Here is a 24,549-nt window from a genome sequence, read left to right on the forward strand (position 1 = left end):
GGACATACGGTTGTGCTGTGCAAGAGTCACGTGGGAAGTCGTAAAGTGCCGGGTTTTGTAGTCCGGACATGCGTAGCTAACCTGGAGTCTGAAGCAGGAAAACCGGAACCGGAAAACCGCGCCGACCCGGAACCCCTCCTGTCCGCTCTCTTACTGGAAGCCCCGGATCCGCTCGGAGCGGTTGTGCCGCGCGGTGGAGCCGGTAACCCGGCTGCGGACTGGGCGGCCCGCCGTAATTGTCCCTGTTGTTGTGAATCCCCCCCTTGCCTGGGTCAGTGTCTCTCTGTCTCCCCCTGCTGGGTCTCTGTCTCGGAGAGGGTTTGTGAATCACCGCCATCTGGTGGACTGCAGAGGGACTGCTGGTACAATCAGCCAGTCACTGACCAGTTTGAGTGTTTTTTAGGTGGTATGGGGCTGGTTTAGCACACTGGGCTAAACAGCTGGCTTTTAAGGCAGGCCAGCAGCACGGTCCAATTCCCGTACCAGCCTCCCCGAACAGGCGCCGGAATGTGGCGACTAGGGGCTTTTCACAGTAACTTCATTGAAGCCTACTCGTGACAATAAGCGATTTTCATTTCACCGTAAGCTGCTCACACCCTCTGCCAGGGTCAGCGGGTCAAATGCCTCATCCATCAGAACAGAAAATAAATTAAATTTACCAACATGTCCAAAGATGTGCAGGTTAGGCGGATTGGCTATGCTAAAATTACACTGCAATGAAGTTATTGTGAAAATCCCCTAGTTGCCACATTCAGGCACCTGTTTGGGTACACAGAGGGAGAATTCAGAATGTCCAATTTGCCTAACCATGTCTTTCGGGTTTTGTGGGAGGAAACGAGCACCCGGAGGAAACGCACACAGACACTGAGAGAACATGCAGACTCCGCACAGACAGTTACCCAAGCGGGAATCAAACCCGGGTCCCTGGTGCAGTGAAGCAACAGTGCTAACCATTTTGCTAAAGAGCTACTTGTAAATAGGTTTGTTCTCTGTTTTGTTACCTGTATGGCAGGTAACATGTGCTACTCAATTCAGTTACAGCAAAGGCTTTCGGAAGAAGGCTTGAAGTCCAGAAGTTTTACAAAATGATTATTGAGTAACATAACTTAAATAACTGTGTGAGCTCTTACTTTAAGAACTACTAGTAGAAAGGTTACAACTTTTCTATACACTACAACTAGGCCTGACCACACCAGCAGTCCTGAGCTAAATCTCTGCCTTTGTTCTCCTCACAGTCTAATCAGCCAAAGAGCCTTGAGGGCTGCTTGCTTCCCCCTTTATACTCGCCAGTGCTGCCCCCTAGTGACTTTCCATTTCCCATCAGCCCCTTCTGTCCATACCCATGTAAAGATCACTCCATCCACCTTTTTCACTTTTTTACTTTATAGTTGCAGAGCTGTAACTACAATGGAACAAACACAGTTAGTTTCATGCACAAATACAGAACAAATCCCATGTTCACAAGTTCAGACGGTTGGGTGCGTGTCTGATTCGGGTAGACCTGAGTGGGCATGGAGACCCAGAGGTTTTTACGTCCAGCTGGGCACCAGCTGCTGGTGTCCCGGGATGTCGCATGATAGTGTTCTGCAGATCCAACGTCGGAAATACAGGTTGATGAGGTGGAACCTTCAGCAGGTCTCGTCGATTGCGTCGAAACAGCATACCATCATCAGACTTCACAACGTACGATTGTGGCGATACTTGTCGGAGCACTATTGCCATGTTAAACCATCCTCCACCAGGGTGTCTTTGATAGCTAACGGATGCAGCACTTTCGCATGTCGGTCAAAATGCTGCTTTTGTATGTGACATTGGTGATACAACGTGTCCTGCACTTTCGAGTGATCTAGATTGGCGAAGTGTAACGCCGGTAGTGTTATCCTCACATCTCGATTGAAGAGCATTTGAGCCGGTGACAGCCTTGAGCTCAATGGTGATGAATGATATGATAATAGAGCCAAGTGTATGCCAGAATTCGAGTCAGTGGCCTTGCTGAGCAGTAGCTTAATAATGTGTACACCTTTCTCCACCCTCCCGTTCGATTGAGGAAAGTGTGGACTCAATGTCACATGCTTGAAGTTATTTATTTTGAGAATCCACTCCCGCTTACAAAGCAAGGACCATTGCCGGACATGACCATTTGTGGGATGCCATGCCTTGAAAAGGTTTCCTTGCAGGCTTTGATAACTGACGCTGATGTGAGATCCGGGAGTTTCATTACTTCCGAAATGTCGGAGTAATAATCGATGAGAAGAACATAGTGTCGACCCATGGAATGAAACAAGTCAATACCAACTTTGTCCCACGGTGACGTAGCCATCTCATGCTGCTGGAGTGGCTCTTTGCATTGTGCCGGCCGATGTTTTTGACACGCGTCACATGTGAGCACCATGTTTGTTATGTCCTCGTTTATCCCAGACAAGTACACGGATTGCCATGCTCTTCTTTTGCACTTCTCGACACCAAGGTGCCCCTCATGAATCCTACGGAGCATGTCCGCCCGGAGCGCCAGTGGAATGACGATTCTGTAATTTCGCAGTACGATGCCATCCACCACGGACAGTTCAGTTTTGACGTTTTGGAACTGGGCACCGCCCTCTTGGCCAGCCATGCTGAAGGTTGTGCATGACCTGGAGCAGGGTCGCATCTTCTCGTGTTGCCTGACGAATTTGCTGCAGCCTCTTATCCGTTGCCGGGAGTGTGTCTCTGCACAACTGTGCATGAAGTTCTACATCGTTAATGGACGCTGGAGGTGTACTGTTAGCATCAATGGCTCGGGACAAGATGTCAGCGATTATTAGGTCCTTCCCTGGAGTGTAGACCAGCGTGAAGTCACACGTCCTCAACTTCATCATCAGGTGTTGTAGGCGCGGCGTCATGTCATTGAGATTTTTGTTGATAATGTTGACCAGTGGCCTATGATCAGTCTCCACTAGAATTGTGGGAAAGCCACACACATAGTGGTGGAATTTTGTTACACCCGTGATCAATCCCAGGCACTCCTCTATCTGCATACCTGCACACTCTGGCGGTCATCGCTCGAGAAACGTATGCCACTGGGACCAGATCGCACTGCCCAGGCCCCCCCATCCCAGTGTCCAGCTGACACCCACCACCCCATTGCCCAGCCCCCCCCCCTCCCCCTAAGCCTGGACAATGCTGTTGTTCAGAGGGCAGGAACCCAGCCAAGGTATTTCTGGTTCTTTTACATTTCCATTAGAGGGAAGGATTTCGTATCTGAAATTCCCCTTGTGGGTCAGAGTCTGTGACCCGATTAAAATCACAAATTCCGACTGCTCCCCAAAATCAATTGCTCCCGACTGCCAAGCAAGAAGGAAGGGGTGAGAAACAGACCGTATGCAGGAAAGAGACCCTGAGGCAGGCAAAATAAACTAGCAAACACTATTCAACATGGATATAATAAACTAATCATCCAAAATGATCCAGGAAGGTCATCCAGTGAAAACACTCCATCCCACTCGCAGAAACATCCACACTCACCCAATCCTCATCGAAACCTCCACCCACAGAATCAGACTCACCCACACCCACAAAGAACCTCCAACTCCTATAGACAAAACTACCCACACTCACACCCAGAGTCATTCAACCATCACCTAACCCTGAGCCCCAAGCACAATGTACAAAAATCCCCCACCCCCTCAGATCCCCTCTACTGAGATTGCTCATAGGGACCCCCCTCCTCCCACCGCCAGTGTCAACCTCACCAGTTTCTATCCCAGAAAAGCCGGTTGATGAAGGATAGAACTGGAGCCAGTCTTTACAGACTTATATATTTATCTACAGAATTACACATTACAAATCAAAACAAAGTTTCAAGACACATTAAATCAAACAGCTCAATATTCTGTACAGTAGGTCTTCGCTAAATGTCCACTCACTGTTGTCCATGAAGTAATGTCAATATATCCATTTAATGTCAATTTCACTTGATTTGATTTGATTTATTGTCACATGTGAAAAGTATTTTTCTGCGGCCGAGGGAACGTACATGGTAGAGAAAAGAATAATCAACAGAGAACATTGACAAATGGTACATCAACAAACAGTGATTGGTTACAGTGCGGAACAAGGGGCCAACAAAGCAAATACATGCACAAGAGCAGCATAGGGCGTCGTGAATAGTGTTCTTACAAGGAACAGATCAGTCTGAGGGGAAATCGTTGAGGAGTCTAGTAGCTGTGGGGAAGAATCTGTTCCTGGGTCTGGATTTGCGGGTCTTCAGACTTCTGTAACTTCTGCCTGATGGAAGGGTCTGGAAGAAGGCAATGCCTGTGTAGGAGGGGTCTCTGATAATGTTTAATATTGTTTAATGTTAATATTTAAACAACTTTAATATTGTTTGCCCTAGACTTCCTCTTCTGCGGCCTGTCTGCTCACATGACTTTTCCCACTGTACTTCCATCCTTGCCTTGCTCCTGGCGTTACCCCCATTGCCCCCCTCCCCCACTCTGCTCTTACCTGGGTGGGTCCTCAACCACTGTGACTCCTGGCTTCGCTCCCGGTCCCCATCTAGTGGCAAACATGGGTCAGTGCAGGTAGCTGCTCACTGTACCAACCAACTTTTGCCACTAACTGGTAGTCAGGTCAGTCTAAATTCTAAAAGGATTACATAAAAGACCATTTTCAATTTGCTGTAACAGATCACTCGACCCGAATGGCCCTGTGCTGTCCACAAGCCTCCTTCCATTTTACATCATTGAGACCTACCAGGAACCCCTTCTAGTCCCTCCCCTCTCATGTAGTTATCTAACTTCCCTTGAAAACATCAATACTGTTCACTCAACAGATCATTGTGGCAGAATATTTCTCGGACAAGGGGACACATCTTTAAATATCAGGGTTAGGATTTTCAGGAGAGAAACATTTCTTCACAAAAAGGGTGCTGGGATTGGAGAATTCACTCCCAGATAAAGTGGCAGATTGGATTTGGATTTGATTTATTGTCACGTGTACCGAGGTACAGTGAAAAGTATTGTTCTGCGTGCAGTCCAGACAGATCATCCCATACATGAAAAACATAGGACATACAATAAATACACAGTGTAAATACATAGACACACACATCGTGTGAGCATACAAGAGTGTAGTACTACTCAGTAGAGAAGATGTGTGGAGATATCAGTTCAGTCCATAAGAGGGTCATACAGGAGTCTGGTAACAGTGGGGAAGAAGCTGTTTTTGAATCTGTTTGTGAGTGTTCTCAGACTTTTGTATCTCCTGCCCGATGGAAGAAGTTGGAAGAGTGAGTAAGCCGGGTGGGAGGGGTCTTTGATTATACTGCCTGCATTCCCCAGGCAGCGGGAGGTGTAGATGGAGTCAATGGATGGGAGGCGAGTTTGTGTGATGGACTGGGCGGTGTTCACGACTCTCTAGTTTCTTATGGTTTTGGGCCGAGCAGTTGCCATACCAGGCTGTGATGCAGCCCGATAGGATGCTTTCTATGGTGCAGCTGTAAAAGTTGTTAAGAGTCAATGTGGACATGCCGAATTTCCTGAGGCTTTGTTGTGCTTTCTTGGTTGTAGCGTCGACGAGGGTGGACCAGGACAGATTGTTGGTGATATACACCTAGGAATTAAAAGCTGTCAACCATCTCCACCTCGGCCCCGTTGATGCATAAAAACATAGAACATAGAACATAGAAAATACAGCACAGAACAGGCCCTTCGGCCCACGATGTTGTGCCGAACCTTTGTCCTAGATTAATCATAGATTATCATTGAATTTACAGTGCAGAAGGAGGCCATTCGGCCCCTTGAGTCTGCACCAGCTCTTGGAAAGAGCACCCTACCCAAACTCAACACCTCCACCCAACACCAAGGGCAATTTGGACATTAAGGGCAATTTATCATTGGCCAATTCACCTAACCCGCACATCTTTGGACTGTGGGAGGAAACCGGAGCACCCGGAGGAAACCCACGCAGACACGGGGAGGACGTGCAGACTCCGCACAGACAATGACCCAAGCTGGAATCGAACCTGGGACCATGGATCTGTGAAGCAATTGTGCTATCCACAATGCTACCGTGCTGCCCTTAAGAACAAATAAATCTACACTATATCATTTTCCCGTAATCCATGTACCTATCCAACAGCTGCTTGAAGGTCCCTAATGTTTCCGACTCAACTACTTCCACAGGCAGTGCATTCCATGCCCCCACTACTCTCTGGGTAAAGAACCTACCTCTGATATCCCTCCTATATCTTCCACCTTTCACCTTAAATTTATGTCCCCTTGTAATGGTGTGTTCCACCTGGGGAAAAAGTCTCTGACTGTCTACTCTATCTATTCCCCTGATCATCTTATAAACCTCTATCAAGTCGCCCCTCATCCTTCTCCGCTCTAATGAGAAAAGGCCTAGCACCCTCAACCTTTCCTCGTAAGACCTACTCTCCATTCCAGGCAACATCCTGGTAAATCTTCTTTGCACCTTTTCCAGAGCTTCCACATCCTTCCTAAAATGAGGCGACCAGAACTGTACACAGTACTCCAAATGTGGCCTTACCAAGGTTTTGTACAGCTGCATCATTACCTCATGGCTCTTAAATTCAATCCCTCTGTTAATGAACGCGAGCACACCATAGGCCTTCTTCACAGCTCTATCCACTTGAGTGGCAACTTTCAAAGATGTATGAACATAGACCCCAAGGTCTCTCTGCTCCTCCACAATGCCAAGAACTCTACCGTTAACCCTGTATTCCGCATTCATATTTGTCCTTCCAAAATGGACAACCTCACACTTTTCAGGGTTAAACTCCATCTGCCACTTCTCAGCCCAGCTCTGCATCCTATCTATGTCTCTTTGCAGCCGACAACAGCCCTCCTTACTATCCACAACTCCACCAATCTTCGTATCGTCTGCAAATTTACTGACCCACCCTTCAACTCCCTCATCCAAGTCATTAATGAAAATCACAAACAGCAGAGGACCCAGAACTGATCCCTGCGGTACACCACTGGTAACTGGGATCCAGGCTGAATATTTGCCATCCACCACCACTCTCTGACTTCTATCGGTTAGCCAGTTCGTTATCCAACTGGCCAAATTTCCCACTATCCCATGCCTCCTTACTTTGTGCAGAAGCCTACCATGGGGAACTTTATCAAATGCCTTACTAAAATCCATGTACACTACATCCACTGCTTTACCTTCATCCACATGCTTGGTCACCTCCTCAAAGAATTCAATAAGATTTGTAAGGCAAGACCTACCCCTCACAAATCCGTGCTGACTATCCCTAATCAAGCAGTGTCTTTCCAGATGCTCAGAAATCCTATCCTTCAGTACCCTTTCCATTACTTTGCCTACCACTGAAGTAAGACTAACTGGCCTGTAATTCCCAGGGTTATCCCTAGTCCCTTTTTTGAACAGGGGCACGACATTCGCCACTCTCCAATCCCCTGGTACCACCCCTGTTGACAGTGAGGACGAAAAGATAATTGCCAGCGGCTCTGCAATTTCATCTCTTGCTTCCCATAGAATCCTTGGATATATCCCGTCAGGCCCGGGGGACTTGTCTATCCTCAAGTTTTTCAAAATGCCCAACACATCTTCCTTCCTAACAAGTATTTCCTCGAGCTTACCAATCTGTTTCACACTGTCCTCTCCAACAATATCGCCCCTCTCATTTGTAAATACAGAAGAAAAGTACTCATTCAAGACCTCTCCTATCTCTTCAGACTCAATACACAATCTCCCGCTACCGTCCTTGATCGGACCTACCCTCGCTCTAGTCATTCTCATATTTCTCACATGCAGACAGGGGTGTGTACAGTACTTTGCTTCCTGAACTCAATGACCAGCTCCTTAGTTTTGGCGACATTGATGGAGAGATTGTTGTCATTACACCACACCACTAGGTTCTCTATCTCCCTCCTGTACTCTCACTCATCGTTGTTCGAGATCTGACCCACGAAGGTCGTGCCATCAGCAAACTTGTAGATGGAGTTGGAGCCAAATTCTGCTACATAGTCGTGTGTGTATAGGGAGTGTAATAGGGGGCTAAGTATGCAGCCTTGCGGGGCCCCAGTATTGAGGACTATTGTGGAGGCGGTGTCATTGTTTATCACTGATTGTGGTCTTTGGGTCAGGAAGTCGAGGATCCAGTTGCAGAGGGAGGAGCCAAGTCCTCGGTTTTGGACCTTTGATATGAGCTTGGCTGTGATTATGGTGTTGAAAGCGGAGCTGTAGTCAATAAATAGGAGTCTGACATAGGAATCCTTGTTGTCGAGATGCTCCAGGGATGCCTGTCGGGCCAGGGAGATGGCATCTGCTGTGCACCAGTTGTGGTGGTATGCGAATTGCAGTGGATCAAGGTATGGAGTTGATGTGCCTTATGACAAACCTCTCGAAGCACTTCATTACGATCAATGTCAAGGCCACCGGACGATAGTCATTGAGGCAGGTTGCCTGGTTCTTCTTTGGCACCAGAGTGATGGTGGTCGTCTTGAAGCAGATGGGAACCCTGGAACGGAGTAGGGAGAGGTTGAAGATGTCTGGAAACATATCTATCAGTTGGTTCGTGCATGATCTGAGTGCACAACCAGGGACTCTGTCATGACCCGTTGCTTTCCGTGGGTTCATTTTCAAGGCCGATCTTACTTTGGAAGCTGTGACCATAGGTATGGGTGTGTCCGAGGCTGCTGGGGCAGTTGACAACAGTTTGTTGATTTCCTGCTCAAAATGAACCTCGAGTGCATTGAGTTCATCGGGGAGAGGTGCGCTGCTGCCGGAGATTCTGCTAAACTTGACTTTGTAGCCTGTTGTGTTGTTTAAGCCTTGCCACAACTGACGAGAGTCTGTCATTCAGAATAATTTTCAATCTGAGATGGGGATTTATTCCCGTATCAGCCTCCCCGAACAGGTGCCGGAATGTGGCGACTAGGGGCTTTTCACAGTAACTTCATTGAAGCCTACTTGTGACGATAAGCGATTTTTATTATTATTACTGCCCAAGGGTGTTATTAGATATGGAACCAATGTAAGTGGCTGCAATTCACCGTGATCTGAGTGAATGGTCAGAACAGACTGAAGAGGTCAAATGGTCCTCCTGACCAGCAGGAGGGACGGTCGGGGTGGGTGGGGGGTGTTTATCTGGCACCTGACTCCCAATCTCATCTAGTCAGGGCTCTTGCTCCTGGGTCCTGGAGTTGGGGGGTCCATTTGTCCTGTTTTACATGGAACAATCCATTTTTCATCTGGTCTGACCCTTGTATGGTTGCCTTTCTCACCTGTATTTTTATTTTGGTGTCACCAATAATGTGGCATGGTAGCCCAGTGGTTAGCACTGTTGTTTCACAGCTCCAAGGTCCCAGGTTCGATTCCCGGCTTGGGTCACTGTCTGTGCGGAGTTTGCACGTTCTCCCCGTGTGCGTGGGTTTCCCCCGGTTTCCTCTCAAGTCCCGAAAGACGTGCTGTCAGATGAATTGGGCATTCTGAATTCTCCCTCAGTCTACCTGAACAGGTGCCGGAGTGTGGCGACTTGGGGATTTTCACAGTAACCTCATTGCAGTGTTAATCTAAGCCTACCTGTGACAATAAAGATTATTATTATTATGCCCAGATTAGCAGAGACTCAGCCCTGACCAGCAGCCACAGTCTCAGCCCCTGTCCGACCTGCACAGTAAGAGCCTCCCCAGCTTGGACACTCTCCATGGTTTGGAGCTGTGGACTCCCCCAACACTGGAAATTAGGCAGAAACTCAGGACTAGACAGTCAACATGGAAGCTGAGACAAACAGACTTGGAATAAAGGGGTCAGCGCTCTTTCAGCAAGAGAATTTCACCCAGGAGCGGCTGGTTTTAATCTGCTCCACGCCCTGGGAGTGGAGCCTCCCTGGGAACGTCGAGTCACCTCAACACCCCTCATATAAACCCAAACCTAGAAACTTAAAATCCTTACTGATCTATCCGATATTCCCAAACTTTAAAGTGATTATTTTTTTTGTGATTAGATAGTGGCTGGATTTATATTTAAAATATTTTGAATTCCCTGGTTTGTATGGGTGACATCAGACGCCCATTTCCCATTTCCAAACTCCTGTTTAGAATTGGCGAGGAGACGGGGGGGGGCTTTGAATTTAAGAGCCTTTGAACTTTATTGGTTTGTTATTTCTGGGGTTCTGGTGTCGAGGATTCTTCACCTGGCTGGAGGAACCGCTGCTCGGGCTCACTGTGAATCTCACAATCTCACAGCTGCCCATTTACCAGACCTTCTGGAATATCTGTCACCAGTCTGGCCTTTGGATGTGAGAACCCCGTTCTGTGTAACAAGATCACGATTCACCCTTCCTGGGTCAGCATTTAATGTGAACGGTATTTCATTTGCTTCTCTCAACTGCTTCGAGTCTGAGATTTTATAATTGTTTCTTACTAATGGTGAGGAGTGAACGTGAACTGTTTGATCACCATGTTTATTTAGTACCTCACACCATCACTCAGTCTTTCCCCAATCATCCTCTTTTATAAAACAAATCTCTTAAATTAAATTCTGACTGAGATGTTCTGATGCGATTCCTCGGTGTTTTCCGAAATATCTCCGACAGCTCAGCCTTGGTGAAATCCCACCTCTCTGCAGGTAAAGAATTACAATGCGCAGAAAATATGGAACTAATTGTGGCACGTTTTCGAGCAGGAGGACTATCACGCAGCTCAGAAGGTATCAGAGATTAGTGGCAGGGACTAAAGTCCAACCGTCTGTAGTTAATTCTCTCTGAACTGCCCACACCAGGGAAGTTGCCAACTTGTAGCCTGGTTAATCAGCTAAGGTTTTGTCAGCATTTCATTGATCACTGCGTGAATTTTCACAGAATCCATCACTGGAAGAATTTTCAGCTGTGGCATTTATGCCAGACTGTTTATATTTTTAAACATTTCTCTGAACTTGCCATTGCCAAATTCCCTTTCATTATCAATCACAGTGATTAGCATTGTTGCTTCACATCTCCAGGGTCCCAGGTTCAATACCCGGCTTGGGTCACTGCCTGTGCGGAGTCTGCACGTTCTCCCCGTGTCTGCGTGGGTTTCCTCCCACAAGCCCCGAAAGACGTGCTGTTCGGTGAATTGGACATTCTGAATTCTCCCTCTGTGTACCCGAACAGGCACCGGAATGTGGCGACTGGGGGATTTTCACAGTAACTTCATTGTGGTGTTAATGTAAGCCTACTTGTGACACTAATTAAGTTTATTATTAAATTTCACTTGTTTCCCAAGTGTGGCCTCAATCCATTTCTCTCAGCTTTTGTATTTAATCACCCTTTTGTCATTCCTAAGTTTTATTGTAAAATAATAGTAAAAAGTGGTCAAACTGTTTGTCGGGTCTATGAAATGTAGAGTTGAAACATTTCTGTCTTTGTCCCCATACCCTGAGATCTGTAGAAATGATATTGTTAGTGGCCATGCTGCAATGAAAGGTTATAGTCAGATGTGGCAATGTCCTCCAGATTTACACATTTCACACTTTGCAATAATCTTTACTTGAATCTCCATAAACTCTTCATCAACCACAATGACATCATTCAGTAGGATTTTCAACCTTCAATAGGTAACCTGAGCAAATGATCTCTGCACCTTTAAGACTAATTTTTTTCTCTGATTCTTGTCACCAGACGTCATTTAGTCATGTCCCGCATTCTGATTAGAAACATTGGGAGGGATTTTCCGTCGGCCAACACCGGAATCGGGAAACGGGATTGGACGGGAGAATCAGTTTTGATGCCAAATCACGGCCGGCGCCGATTTGATGCCAAATCACGATGCTCCATCACCTCAACAGTGGAGCCAATGCAGCCTGGAACACACGTACAGTAAACTCCGTTTATATATCATTCGCGGGCCCGACCCGGTATTCTCCGCAGCCTCCACTGCGGCAAATTCCCGATGGCGCGGTTCACTCGTGCTTTTAAAATTTGAGAAATAGGCACCCTGGCTGATGAAGGAGAGAGAGGAGGTAGGACACGGAGAGGCACGACCGTGGGCTGCCGGTCCTGACAGTGGCCGGGCTGGTTGGGGGGGGGGTGATGGAGGAATGGGCCATGTGGCCGGAGTGACCCCCCACAGGACTACAACGACGCCCATGCAGCGACCAAAGGGTGATTGAGCGGTGCATCGGACTCCTGAGTATGCGGTTCAGGTGCCTGGACCACTCTGGAGGGGCCCTCCAGTATAGTGCTGGGAGGGTCGCCCGCATTGTGCTGGCTTGCTGCGTCCTCCACAACATCGCACAGCAGAGGGACTGGAGGAGGGGGATGAACATCAGTCTTCGTCCGATGAGGAGGATGTGGCGGAGGGGAGGGCAGGGATGGGCAGGACATGGGGCTCGGGTAGGCAAGGGAGGTCGCACAACGCGTGCACCAGGGCCGACACGCACGGGACGCTCTGCTTGCCTCCAGGTTCACCGATGCCATGGGCACTGACACCATAATCCCAACCCCCCTCCTCCGGCCACTCCCTCCGCCTGTACCTCCCTCCATGACACTTACCTGCCGCATTACGGGGTGTCCACCTGGGTGATCCTTGAATGCGAGCTGGCCATTCCAAAACACAGTCCCATCGAATCCCTTGGGGGGGGGGGGGGGGGGGGGGGGTGGGGGTGGCGGTGGGACACTGGAGAGGTGAGCACTGGCTGAGCTGCGATCCCTGAGCCAGGTCCACCCCAACATTCATCCATTCCCCCGCACCCCCTCTGTGGCCAACCTGGATCAGTCCACCTCGCACACCCTGCCTTGTGACCTGCATCTTCTCAGGTGACCAGTGAGAGGGCAGCCTTGTCCTGGGCCTCAGCCACCGCCTGCATAGAGTGCCCCAGGCCTTGGACACGCTGATCCATGGCCGAAACCCTTGCTCCCAGGGCTTCCACCGCAAACGCCACCCGTGCGGTGTTGGCCTGGGTGGCACATGTGGCCGGCACCACCTCCTGCTCCTGCAGCTTGGATTGGATTTGTTTATTGTCACGTGTACCGAGCTACAGTGAAAAGTATTGTTCTGCAGAAGGTTCAGCCAAATCATTCCGTACATGAAAAGAAAATACATAGAGCAAACATAAATACACAATGTAAAGACACAGACACAGCCATCGGGTGAAGCATACAGGAGTGTAGGTGCTGGTGCAGGTGCCAGATACTCGCTGACAACCTCTCATGTCGTCCCTGGCTCTGCTCCTGCATGTCCACAATCAATGGGACGGTTCATTCCAGAAGCCCCAAACCCATCTGAACGGCAGCTAGTCCCCGGGGTTGGCCTGCCCTCTGACCATCTGCCCCCTCGGATGTTCCTACCTCCAGATTCTGTACGAGAGCGTGTGTGTTGTGTGCACCAGATATTGCCCCAAAAGCCTCTTCACTAAAGTGCCCAGCTGCGGTGAGCTTCTTCGGGATGGTGGAGGGTGTTGGAGACAGCTGTGAGGAGAAACCAGTGTCATCCTTGGACTCGAGCTCCGGGATGTCCTGGGTCTCAGGTCAATGACTCACGTCTGTGTCGTCGTCCTTGTCGTTGGCTGGCACCTGGGATCCTGGCTGTGGCTGGGCGAGGGACACAAAAGGCCCACCCCATTGCCAGCAGGCTGGCAAGACACAAAACAAGTCACATGATTAGGCCGTGGTTGGTGCCAGGGGCACAATGCTACCTACTCTGGCCACCCTGAGGAGATTGTGCAGTTTCTTCCGGCACTGGTCGGCACGGGCTTGGCGGGCCGAGGGCCTGTTCCAGTGCTGTACATTTCTTTGTTCTTTGTTCACTGCTGGCCGATCCAGACAGTGTTGCTGACGGCACTGACGGCCTCTGCCACCTGTCCCCAGGCACGGAAAATGACGCCGGCTGGCAGCCTCCTGCCGGGGTACAGGGTGGTCCGTGGCATCCAACAAGGTCTCGAGCTCGGCGTCAGTGAAGCTTGGTGCCGCTCTCCTCGCTGCCATCTTGTTGGCTGGGATGGTGTGTGTGGGGAGTGCAGTGTGTATAGGCTGGGATGGTGTGTGTGGGGAGTGCAGTGTGTATAGGCTGGGATGGAGTGTGTGGGGAGTGCAGTGTGTATAGGCTGGGATGGTGTGTGTGGGGAGTGCAGTGTGTATAGGCTGGGATGGTGTGTGTGGGGAGTGCAGTGTGTATAGGCTGGGATGGTGTGTGTGGGGAGTGCAGTGTGTCTCGGTTGGGATGGAGTGTGTGGGGAGTGCAGTGTGTATAGGCTGGGATGGTGTGTGTGGGGAGTGCAGTGTGTATAGGCTGGGATGGTGTGTGTGGGGAGTGCAGTGTGTATAGGCTGGGATGGTGTGTGTGGGGAGTGAAGTGTGTATAGGCTGGGATGGTGTGTGTGGGGAGTGCAGTGTGTATAGGCTGGGATGGTGTGTGTGGGGAGTGAAGTGTGTACAGGCTGGGATGGTGTGTGTGGGGAGTGCAGTGTGTATAGGCTGGGATGGTGTGTATGGGGAGTGCAGTGTGTATAGGTTGGGATGGAGTGTGTGGGGAGTGCAGTGTGTATAGGCTGGGATGGTGTGTGTGGGGAGTGCAGTGTGTATAGGCTGGGATGGTGTGTGTGGGGAGTGCAGTGTGTATAGGCTGGGATGGTGTGTGTGGGGAGTGCAGTGTGTATAGGCTGGGATGGTGTGTGTGGGGAGTGCAGTGTGTATAGGATGGGATGGTGTGTGTGGGGAGTGAAGTGTGTATAGGCTGGGATGGTGTGTGTGGGGAGTGCAGTGTGTATTGGCTGGGATGGTGTGTGTGGGGAGTGCAGTGTGTATTGGCTGGGATGGTGTGTGTGGGGAGTGCAGTGTGTATAGGCTGGGATGGTGTGTGTGGGGAGTGAAGTGTGTATAGGCTGGGATGGTGTGTGTGGGGAGTGAAGTGTGTATAGGCTGGGATGGTGTGTGTGGGGAGTGAAGTGTGTCTCTGCGGCTGCAGCTTGTCAGCCGCCCGAGTGTCGATGCCGAATCCGATGAATCCCGCACCGTTTCTCACTGGGGGCGGGATTCTCCAACCCCCCGCCGGGTCGGAGAATCGCCAGGGGGGCGGCGTGAATCCCGCCCCCGCCGGCCACCGAATTCTCCGGCACCGAAAATTTGGCGGGGGGCGGGAATCAAACAATTCTTCTCAAAGAAAATATCCACAAGCAGCAAAGCGTAAGAATAAATAAGACTCACACATATCACTGGAGACAAGTTTGAGGGTGAGACTGAGTCGAGAACAGCATTGAGGGCATTAATGTAACAAATGAGATTGTGGGTAGGATTGGAATCTAGAACCGGATCGAATGTGGGATTGGAATCTAGAACAGGGTCAGAGGTGGGATTGGAATCTAGAACCGGATTAAGAGTGGGATGGGAGCCTTGGACAGGACTGAGGGTGGGTCGCCATGTCACACAAGCTACACACTCTAAAAAGTTTTGGTTTGTTTCCTGGTTTTAGTCCTGGGCAGTTTTGAAGTTTTAATGGCACTGCGTTGATGTGTCTGCAGAGTGGCACCTCAGTTACTTTTTGTCACATCGCGTCTGGCACAAATCTGATCTGACAGCATGGAATAAGCAAATCATTTTTGATGAGAAGTTTGCACTGAAGCAGCTCAAGTCTGGTTCCAAAAGCACTTTGGGGAAAGCATATTTAAAAGGAACCTGGAGGTACTATGGCAGCAGTGCTGACTGACAGGATCATTACCAGTTGGTGTATTTGCAACCACTGACTGACCCAAGGCAAACACAAGACCATAAGACATAGAAGCTGGGTTTTGTTCTGAGGAGAATTTTGTCACTGTTCGCCTCCACATCTCTGAAAGCAGAGTTTCCAATTTGTTGCAGTGCTAATTGGCCTCAGTACTGTTACGTTCTGGTGTGTTGCAATTATTGAGTTCTTGACTCGTTAAAATTTATTAAATTACAATAACATGGGTAGAAAATAATACTGATACTACTAACGAACTGTCAACTGTTTACAACTAGAATACGAGAGCTAATACAAAACACGCCTATCCACGACTCCTCCTCACCCAGGCTCCTCCAGGTTGCAGCGTCACGTGGTGTAGTTATACTGCCACCAGCTTGGAGGTCTAACATATTAACATACAGAATTGCTTATGCATATCATTACAAGTACAATGTGCCATAGACCACCTATTGCAAGGTGACATTTGAAGTTTGATATTTTTCCTCTGATCTTCCTGGGATTCATTTTAATATTATTTGTTTTGCACAAAAATAGAGAGTGAGAAAGTGAGAGTTAGTAAGAGAGAAAAAGGTGATTGAGAAACAGTGATAAAGAGAGAGAAAAAGTGAAAAATGAGAGAGTGAGATGGTGAGAGAGGGAATGAGAATGTGTGTGAGAGAGGGACGAAAAACGACTGTAAGGAAATGGATTAGATGAGATTAATTGCTAAAAACAGGATAGATTTGTGAAGCATAAAGGTCTTAAGACCATAAGACATAGGAGCGGAAGTAAGGCCAATCGGCCCAAAGAACAAAGAAATGTACAGCACAGGAACAGGCCCTTCGGCCCTCCAAGCCCGTGCCGACCATGCTGCCTGACTAAACTACAATCTTCTACACTTCCTGGGTCCGTATCCCTCTAATCCCATCCTAGTCATGTATTTGTCAAGATGCCCCTTAAATGTCACTATCGTCCCTGCTTCCACCACCTCCTCCGGTAGCGAGTTCCAGGCACCCACTACCCTCTGCGTAAAAAACTTGCCTCGTACATCTACTCTAAACCTTGCCCCTCTCACCTTAAACCTATGCCCCCTAGTAATTGACCCCTCTACCCCGGGGAAAAGCCTCTGACTATCCACTCTGTCTATGCCCCTCATAATTTTGTAGACCTCTATCAGGTCGCCCCTCAACCTCCGTCGTTCCAGTGAGAACAAACCGAGTTTATTCAACCGCTCCTCATAGCTAATGCCCTCCATAGAACGAACAAAGAAATGTACAGCACAGGAACAGGCCCTTCGGCCCTCCAAGCCCGTGCCGACCATGCTGCCCGACTAAACTACAATCTTCTACACTTCCTGGGTCCGTATCCCTCTATTCCCATCCTATTCATGTATTTGTCAAGATGCCCCTTAAATGTCACTATCGTCTCTGCTTCCACCACCTCCTTCCGGTATCGAGTTCCAGGCACCCACTACCCTCTGCGTAAAAAACTTGCCTCGTACATCTACTCTAAACCTTGCCCCTCTCACCTTAAACCTATGCCCCCTAGTAATTGACCCCTCTACCCTGGGGAAAAGCCTCTGATTATCCACTCTGTCTATGCCCCTCATAATTTTGTCTCTATCAGGTCTCCCCTCAACCTCCTTCGTTCCAGTGAGAACAAACCGAGTTTATTCAACCGCTCCTCATAGCTAATGTCCTCCATACCAGGCAACATTCTGGTAAATCTCTTCTGCACCCTCTCTAAAGCCTCCACATCCTTCTGGTAGTGTGGCGACCAGAATTGAACACTATACTCCAAGTGTGGCCTAACTAAGGTTCTATACAGCTGCAACATGATTTGCCAATTCTTATACTCAATGCCCCGGCCAATGAAGGCAAGCACGCCGTATGCCTTCTTGACTACCTTCTCCACCTGTGTTGCCCCTTTCAATGACCTGTGGACCTGTACTCCTAGATCTCTTTGACTTTCAATACTCTTGAGGGTTCTACCATTCACTGTATATTCCCTACCTGCATTAGACCTTCCAAAATGCATTACCTCACATTTGTCCGGATTAAACTCCATCTGCCATCTCTCCGCCCAAGTCTCCAAACAATCTAAATCCTGCTGTATCCTCCGACAGTCCTCATCGCTATCCGCAATTCCACCAATCTTTGTGTCGTCTGCAAACTTACTAATCAGACCAGTTACATTTTCCTCCAAATCATTTATATATACTACAAACAGCAAAGGTCCCAGCACTGATCCCTGTGGAACACCACTGGTCACAGCCCTCCAATTAGAAAAGCATCCTTCCATTGCTACTCTCTGCCTTCTATGGCCTAGCCAGTTCTGTATCCACCTTGCCAGCTCACCCCTGATCCCGTGTGACTTCACCTTTTGTACTAGTCTACCATGAGGGACCTTGTCAAAGGCCTTACTGAAGTCCATATAGACAACATACACTGCCCTACCTGCATCAATCATCTTAGTGACCTCCTCGAAAAACTCTATCAAGTTAGTGAGACACGACCTCCCCTTCACAAAACCATGCTGCCTCTCACTAATACGTCCATTTGCTTCCAAATGGGAGTAGATCCTGTCTCGAAGAATTCTCTCCAGTAATTTCCCTACCACTGAAGTAAGGCTCACCGGCCTGTAGTTCCCGGGATTATCCTTGCTACCCTTCTTAAACAGAGGAACAACATTGGCTATTCTCCAGTCCTCCGGGACATCCCCTGAAGACAGCGAGGATCCAAAGATTTCTGTCAAGGCCTCAGCAATTTCCTCTCCAGCCTCCTTCAGTATTCTGGGATAGATCACATCAGGCCCTGGGGACTTATCTACCTTAATATTTTTTAAGACACCCAACACCTCGTCTTTTTGGATCACAATGTGACCCAGGCTATCTACACCCCCTTCTCCAGACTCAACATCTACCAATTCCTTCTCTTTGGTGAATACTGATGCAAAGTATTCATTTAGTACCTCGCCCATTTCCTCTGGCTCCACACATAGATTCCCTTGCCTATCCTTCAGTGGGCCAACCCTTTCCCTGGCTACCCTCTTGCTTTTTATGTACGTGTAAAAAGCCTTGGGATTTTCCTTAACCCTATTTGCCAATGACTTTTCGTGACCCCTTCTAGCCCTCCTGACTCCTTGCTTAAGTTCCTTCCTACTTTCCTTATATTCCACGCAGGCTTCGTCTGTTCCCAGCCTTTTAGCCCTGACAAATGCCTCCTTTTTCTTTTTGACGAGGCCTACAATATCACTCGTCATCCAAGGTTCCCGAAAATTGCCGTATTTATCTTTCTTCCTCACAGGAACATGCCGGTCCTGTATTCCTTTCAACTGCCACTTGAAAGCCTCCCACATGTCAGATGTTGATTTGCCCTCAAACATCCGCCCCCAATCTATGTTCTTCAGTTCCCGCCTAATATTGTTATAATTAGCCTTCCCCCAATTTAGCACATTCATCCTCAGACCACTCTTATCCTTGTCCACCAGTACTTTAAAACTTACTGAATTGTGGTCACTGTTACCGAAATGCTCCCCTACTGAAACATCTACCACCTGGCCGGGCTCATTCCCCAATATCAGGTCCAGTACCGCCCTTCCCTAGTTGGACTGTCTACATATTGTTTTAAGAAGCCCTCCTGGATGCTCCTTACAAACTCCGCCCCGTCTAAGCCCCTGGCACTAAGTGAGTCCCAGTCAATATTGGGGAAGTTGAAGTCTCCCATCACCACAACCCTGTTGTTTTTACTCTTTTCCAAAATCTGTCTACCTATCTGCTCCTCTATCTCCCGCTGGCTGTTGGGAGGCCTGTAGTATACCCCCAACATTGTGACTGCACCCTTCTTATTCCTGATCTCTACCCATATAGCCTCACTGCCTTTTGAGGTGTCCTCTCGCAGTACAGCTGTGATATTCTCCCGAACAAGTAGCGCAACTCCACCTCCCCTTTTACATCCCCCTCTATCCCGCCTGAAACATCTAAATCCTGGAACATTTAGCTGCCAATCCTGCCCTTCCCTCAACCAGGTCTCTGTAATGGCAACAACATCATAGTTCCAAGTACTAATCCAAGCTCTAAGTTCATCTGCCTTACCCGTAATGCTCCTTGCATTAAAACATATGCACTTCAGGCCACCAGACCCGCTGTGTTCAGCAACATCTCCCTGTCTGCTCTGCCTCAGAGCCACACTGTCCCTATTCCCTAGTTCTCCCTCAATGCTCTCACCTTCTGACCTATTGCTCCCGTGCCCACCCCCCTGCCATACTAGTTTAAACCCTCCCGTGTGACACTAGCAAACCTCGCGGCCAGGATATTTATGCCTCTCCGGTTTAGATGCAACCCGTCCTTCTTATACAGGTCACACCTGCCCCGGAAGGGCCCATCGAGTCCACTCCACCATTCAATCATGGCTGATTTCAACTCCATTTACCCGCTCTCTCTCCATAGCCCTTAATTCCTCGAGAAATCAAGAATTTATCAACTTCTGTCTTAAAGACACTCAACGTCCCGGCCTCCACCGCCCTCTGTGGCAATTCCACAGACCCACCACTCTCTGGCTGAAGAAATTTCTCCTCATCTCTGTTCTAAAGTGACTCCCTTTTATTCTAAGTCAATTCCGTGACTTTCACTTTAGTAATGGAGAGGGATAGGTACGTGCAACAGGGCAAGGTTTACAATTGGGGGAAGGGTAAATACGATGTTGTCAGACAAGAATTGAAGTGCATAAGTTGGGAACATAGGCTGGCAGGGAAGGACACAAGTGAAATGTGAAACTTGTTCAAGGAACAGGTGCTACGTGTCCTTGATATGCATGTCCCTGTCAGGCAGGGAAGAGATGGTCGAGTGAGGGAACCATGGTTGACAAGAGAGGTTGAATGTCTTGTTAAGAGGAAAAAGGTGACTTATGTAAGGCTGAGGAAACAAGGTTCAGACAGGGCATTGGAGGGATACAAGATAGCCAGGAGGGAACTGAAGAAAGGGATTAGGAGAGCTAAGAGAGGGCATGAACAATTTTTGGCGGGTAGGATCAAGGAAAACCCCAAGGCCTTTTATACATGTGTGAGAAATATGAGAATGACTAGAGCGAGGGTAGGTCCGATCAAGGACAGTAGCGGGAGATTGTGTATTGAGTCTGAAGAGGTAGGAGAGGTCTTGAACGAGTACTTTTCTTCTGTATTCACAAATGAGAGGGGCGATATTGTTGGAGAGGACAGTGTGAAACAGATTGGTAAGCTCGAGGAAATACTTGTTAGGAAGGAAGATGTGTTGGGCATTTTGAAAAACTTGAGGATAGACAAGTCCCCCGGGCCTGACGGGATATATCCAAGGATTCTATGGGAAGCAAGAGATGAAATTGCAGAGCCGTTGGCAATGATCTTTTCGTCCTCACTGTCAACATGGGTGGTACCAGGGGATTGGAGAGTGGCGAATGTCGTGCCCCTGTTCAAAAAAGGGACTAGGGATAACCCTGGGAATTACAGGCCAGTTAGTCTTACTTCGGTGGTAGGCAAAGTAATGGAAAGGGTACTGAAGGATAGGATTTCTGAGCATCTGGAAAGACACTGCTTGATTAGGGATAGTCAGCACGGATTTGTGAGGGGTAGGTCTTGCCTTACAAATCTTATTGAATTCTTTGAGGAGGTGGCCAAGCATATGGATGAAGGTAAAGCAGTGGATGTAGTGTACATGGATTTTAGTAAGGCATTTGATAAAGTTCCCCATGGTAGGCTTATGCAGAAAGTAAGGAGGCATGGGATAGTGGGAAATTTGGCCAGTTGGATAACAAACTGGCTAACCGATAGAAGTCAGAGAGTGGTGGTGGATGGCAAATATTCAGCCTGGATCCCAGTTACCAGTGGCGTACCGCAGGGATCAGTTCTGGGTCCTCTGCTGTTTGTAATTTTCATTAATGACTTGGATGAGGGAGTTGAAGGGTGGGTCAGTAAATTTGCAGACGATACGAAGATTGGTGGAGTTGTGGATAGTAAGGAGGGCTGTTGTCAGCTACAAAGAGACATAGATAGGATGCAGAGCTGGGCTGAGAAGTGGCAGATGGAGTTTAACCCTGAAAAGTGTGAGGTTGTCCATTTTGGAAGGACAAATATGAATGCGGAATACAGGGTTAACGGTAGAGTTCTTGGCAATGTGGAGGAGCAGAGAGATCTTGGGGTCTATGTTCATACATCTTTGAAAGTTGCCACTCAAGTGGATAGAGCTGTGAAGAAGGCCTATGGTGTGCTCGCGTTCATTAACAGAGGGATTGAATTTAAGAGCCGTGAGGTGATGATGCAGCTGTACAAAACTTTGGTAAGGCCACATTTGGAGTACTGTGTATAGTTCTGGTCGCCTCATTTTAGGAAGGATGTGGAAGCTTTGGAAAAGGTGCAAAGAAGATTTACCAGGATGTTGCCTGGAATGGAGAGTAGGTCTTACGAGGAAAGGTTGAGGGTGCTAGGCCTTTTCTCATTAGAACGGAGAAGGATGAGGGGCGACTTGATAGAGGTTTATAAGATGATCAGGGGAATAGATAGAGTAGACAGTCAGAGACTTTTTCCCCGGGTGGAACAAACCATTACAAGGGGACATAAATTTAAGGTGAAAGGTGGAAGATATAGGAGGGATATCAGAGGTAGGTTCTTTACCCAGAGAGTAGTGGGGGCATGGAATGCACTGCCTGTGGAAGTAGTTGAGTCGGAAACATTAGGGACCTTCAAGCAGCTATTGGATAGGTATATGGATTACAGTAAAATGATAGTGTAGATTTATTTGTTCTCAAGGGCAGCACGGTAGCATTGTGGATAGCACAATTGCTTCACAGCTCCAGGGTCCCAGGTTCGATTCCGGCTTGGGTCACTGTCTGTGCGGAGTCTGCACGTCCTCCCCGTGTCTGCGTGGGTTTCCTCCGGGTGCTCCGGTTTCCTCCCACAGTCCAAAGATGTGCGGGTTAAGTGAATTGGCCAATGATAAATTGCCCTTAATGTCCAAATTGCCGTTGGTGTTGGGTGGAAGTGTTGAGTTTGGGTAGGGTGCTCTTTCCAAGAGCCGGTGCAGACACAAAGGGCCGAATGGCCTCCTTCTGCACTGTAAATTCAATGTTAATCTATGATTAATCAAGGACAAAGGTTCGGCACAACATCGTGGGCCGAAGGGCCTGTTCTGTGCTGTATTTTTCTATGTTCTATGTTCTAAGGCTGTGCCCCCGGGTCCTAGTCTCCCCTGCTAATGGAAACAACTTCCCTACATCCACCCTATCTAAGCCATTCATTATCTTGTAAGTTTCTATTAGATCTCCCCTCAACCTCCTAAACACCAATGAATATTAACCCAGGATCCTCAGACGTTCATCGTATGTTAGGCCTACCATTCCTGGGATCATCCGTGTGAATCCCCGCTGGACTCTTCATCTGCTTATAAAAGTTCATAAGTCGTATTAGATATTTTCTGTGGAGTGTTTTATTCTGTTCTTGTCTGCAGGGCTGTCTCTGCAGCTGGTTTACTCAGAGCAATCTGATCTTGCTGCAGTAGAGTTGGATGTATAGCAGAGTAAGTTTACAAATGTAATGAACATTCAGCTGCATAAATCTATGTTCTTTCATTCTTGGGCTATTAAAGGTGCAGCCAAAATAGCAGAGATTCTGACTGCACCACACATCCAGGTAAACACTTCTACTCCAGAAAGATCTGGGGAATGATTACTGCTCATGAACTCTCTGGATCTGAGGGATTGTATCATGGGTCACATTTCAGTACTGAAGAGATATCTCAAATAATAACCGCTTCATCAAAAGGATCATATCCCAAAAAGTGGTGCTAATGTTTTTACAGGAAATGGCAGGATGCAGATGTCTGATAATTAGATATTCCGGAGAGCTAGGAGGACATAGTGGAACTGATGACAACTGCAGATCATACAGAAATATATTTCATGGCCAAGAGTGCTGAGCAAGAAAACACATGATGATTACGGCAAGTGACTTGTGGATTTCCACCTGACAACACAACCCCTGTCCATTAACCTCTTTCTTGCTACTGAGATAACCGATTCTGCAGCTCGTTCTGACAAGGCCAGTGTCCAGCACAACGAGTTCACAATTTCCGAGGGACAACTCGAGAAATGTTTTTTGTCAGTGTGCCCAGAATTTGCTTGTAACCTCTGAGTTCAACCAGAGTTCAAGGTCAAAGGTTAAGGTTTAATCTTTTAATCGGAATAAGGAGGGCAGCATTCACAGAACCAGGGGTCAATAAAAGTGTTAACAGTCATTTGATAGCATAGAACTTGACTATTGCTGAAAAAATATTTTTTTTGTCAAAGCTTTTGGTCTTACACTCATCAGAACAATTCACAAGAATGCAAATGCCAGGGCAAACACTAAATTTATACTGGTTGAGAAGAGAGTGCTGATTGGTTGGCAAGTGCACTCTAATTGGTAGAGGTGTTGTCATGGAGAATTAACCAGTTGATGGTGACTGACAGATAACTATCAAGTATTGTTTGAAATTTAAACGAGGCATCTTGACTCTGGACAACATTTTAAAAATAACCATCAGTGTGTTATGAATTATGCGACAATCAATTTAAGATTGTCAGTCAGGCTTGCAGTGTGGTCATTTGCATGACAGTAAGCTACATATATTCATACATAAGGCCCTGTTCTTTGCAGACAGAAACAACATGTATACACATTGTGCCTGTATCAGAAAAATAAAACGAGTGTCAGCCATCCGCTGGTTCATTCCTCAATCAGAGTCAAACTACCTGCTTTAAATTCCAAATAATGCTTGGCAGTTAACTGTCAGTTTCTTGGAATGCTCTAGACCTCTGTTCATGTGAAGAGGTCTGGGATGGACAAGGTTCCGGGACAGGGAACCCCGGCTGGACACAGTCCCGGGACAGGGAGCCCC

General features: G+C 48.0%; 1 long non-coding RNA gene across 1 annotated transcript; it reads left to right on the plus strand.

The window, feature by feature from the left end:
- The first annotated feature begins 146 nt into the window (after positions 1-146).
- Positions 147-23,905, plus strand: LOC140403442 (uncharacterized). The gene is made up of 3 exons (XR_011938313.1): positions 147-271; positions 11,630-11,822; positions 23,473-23,905. It is a non-coding gene; the product is annotated as an uncharacterized lncRNA (long non-coding RNA).
- The last annotated feature ends 644 nt before the right edge of the window (positions 23,906-24,549 follow it).

Source organism: Scyliorhinus torazame, chromosome 28 (assembly GCF_047496885.1).
Source record: "Scyliorhinus torazame isolate Kashiwa2021f chromosome 28, sScyTor2.1, whole genome shotgun sequence".
NCBI classification, from domain to species: Eukaryota; Metazoa; Chordata; class Chondrichthyes; order Carcharhiniformes; family Scyliorhinidae; genus Scyliorhinus; species Scyliorhinus torazame.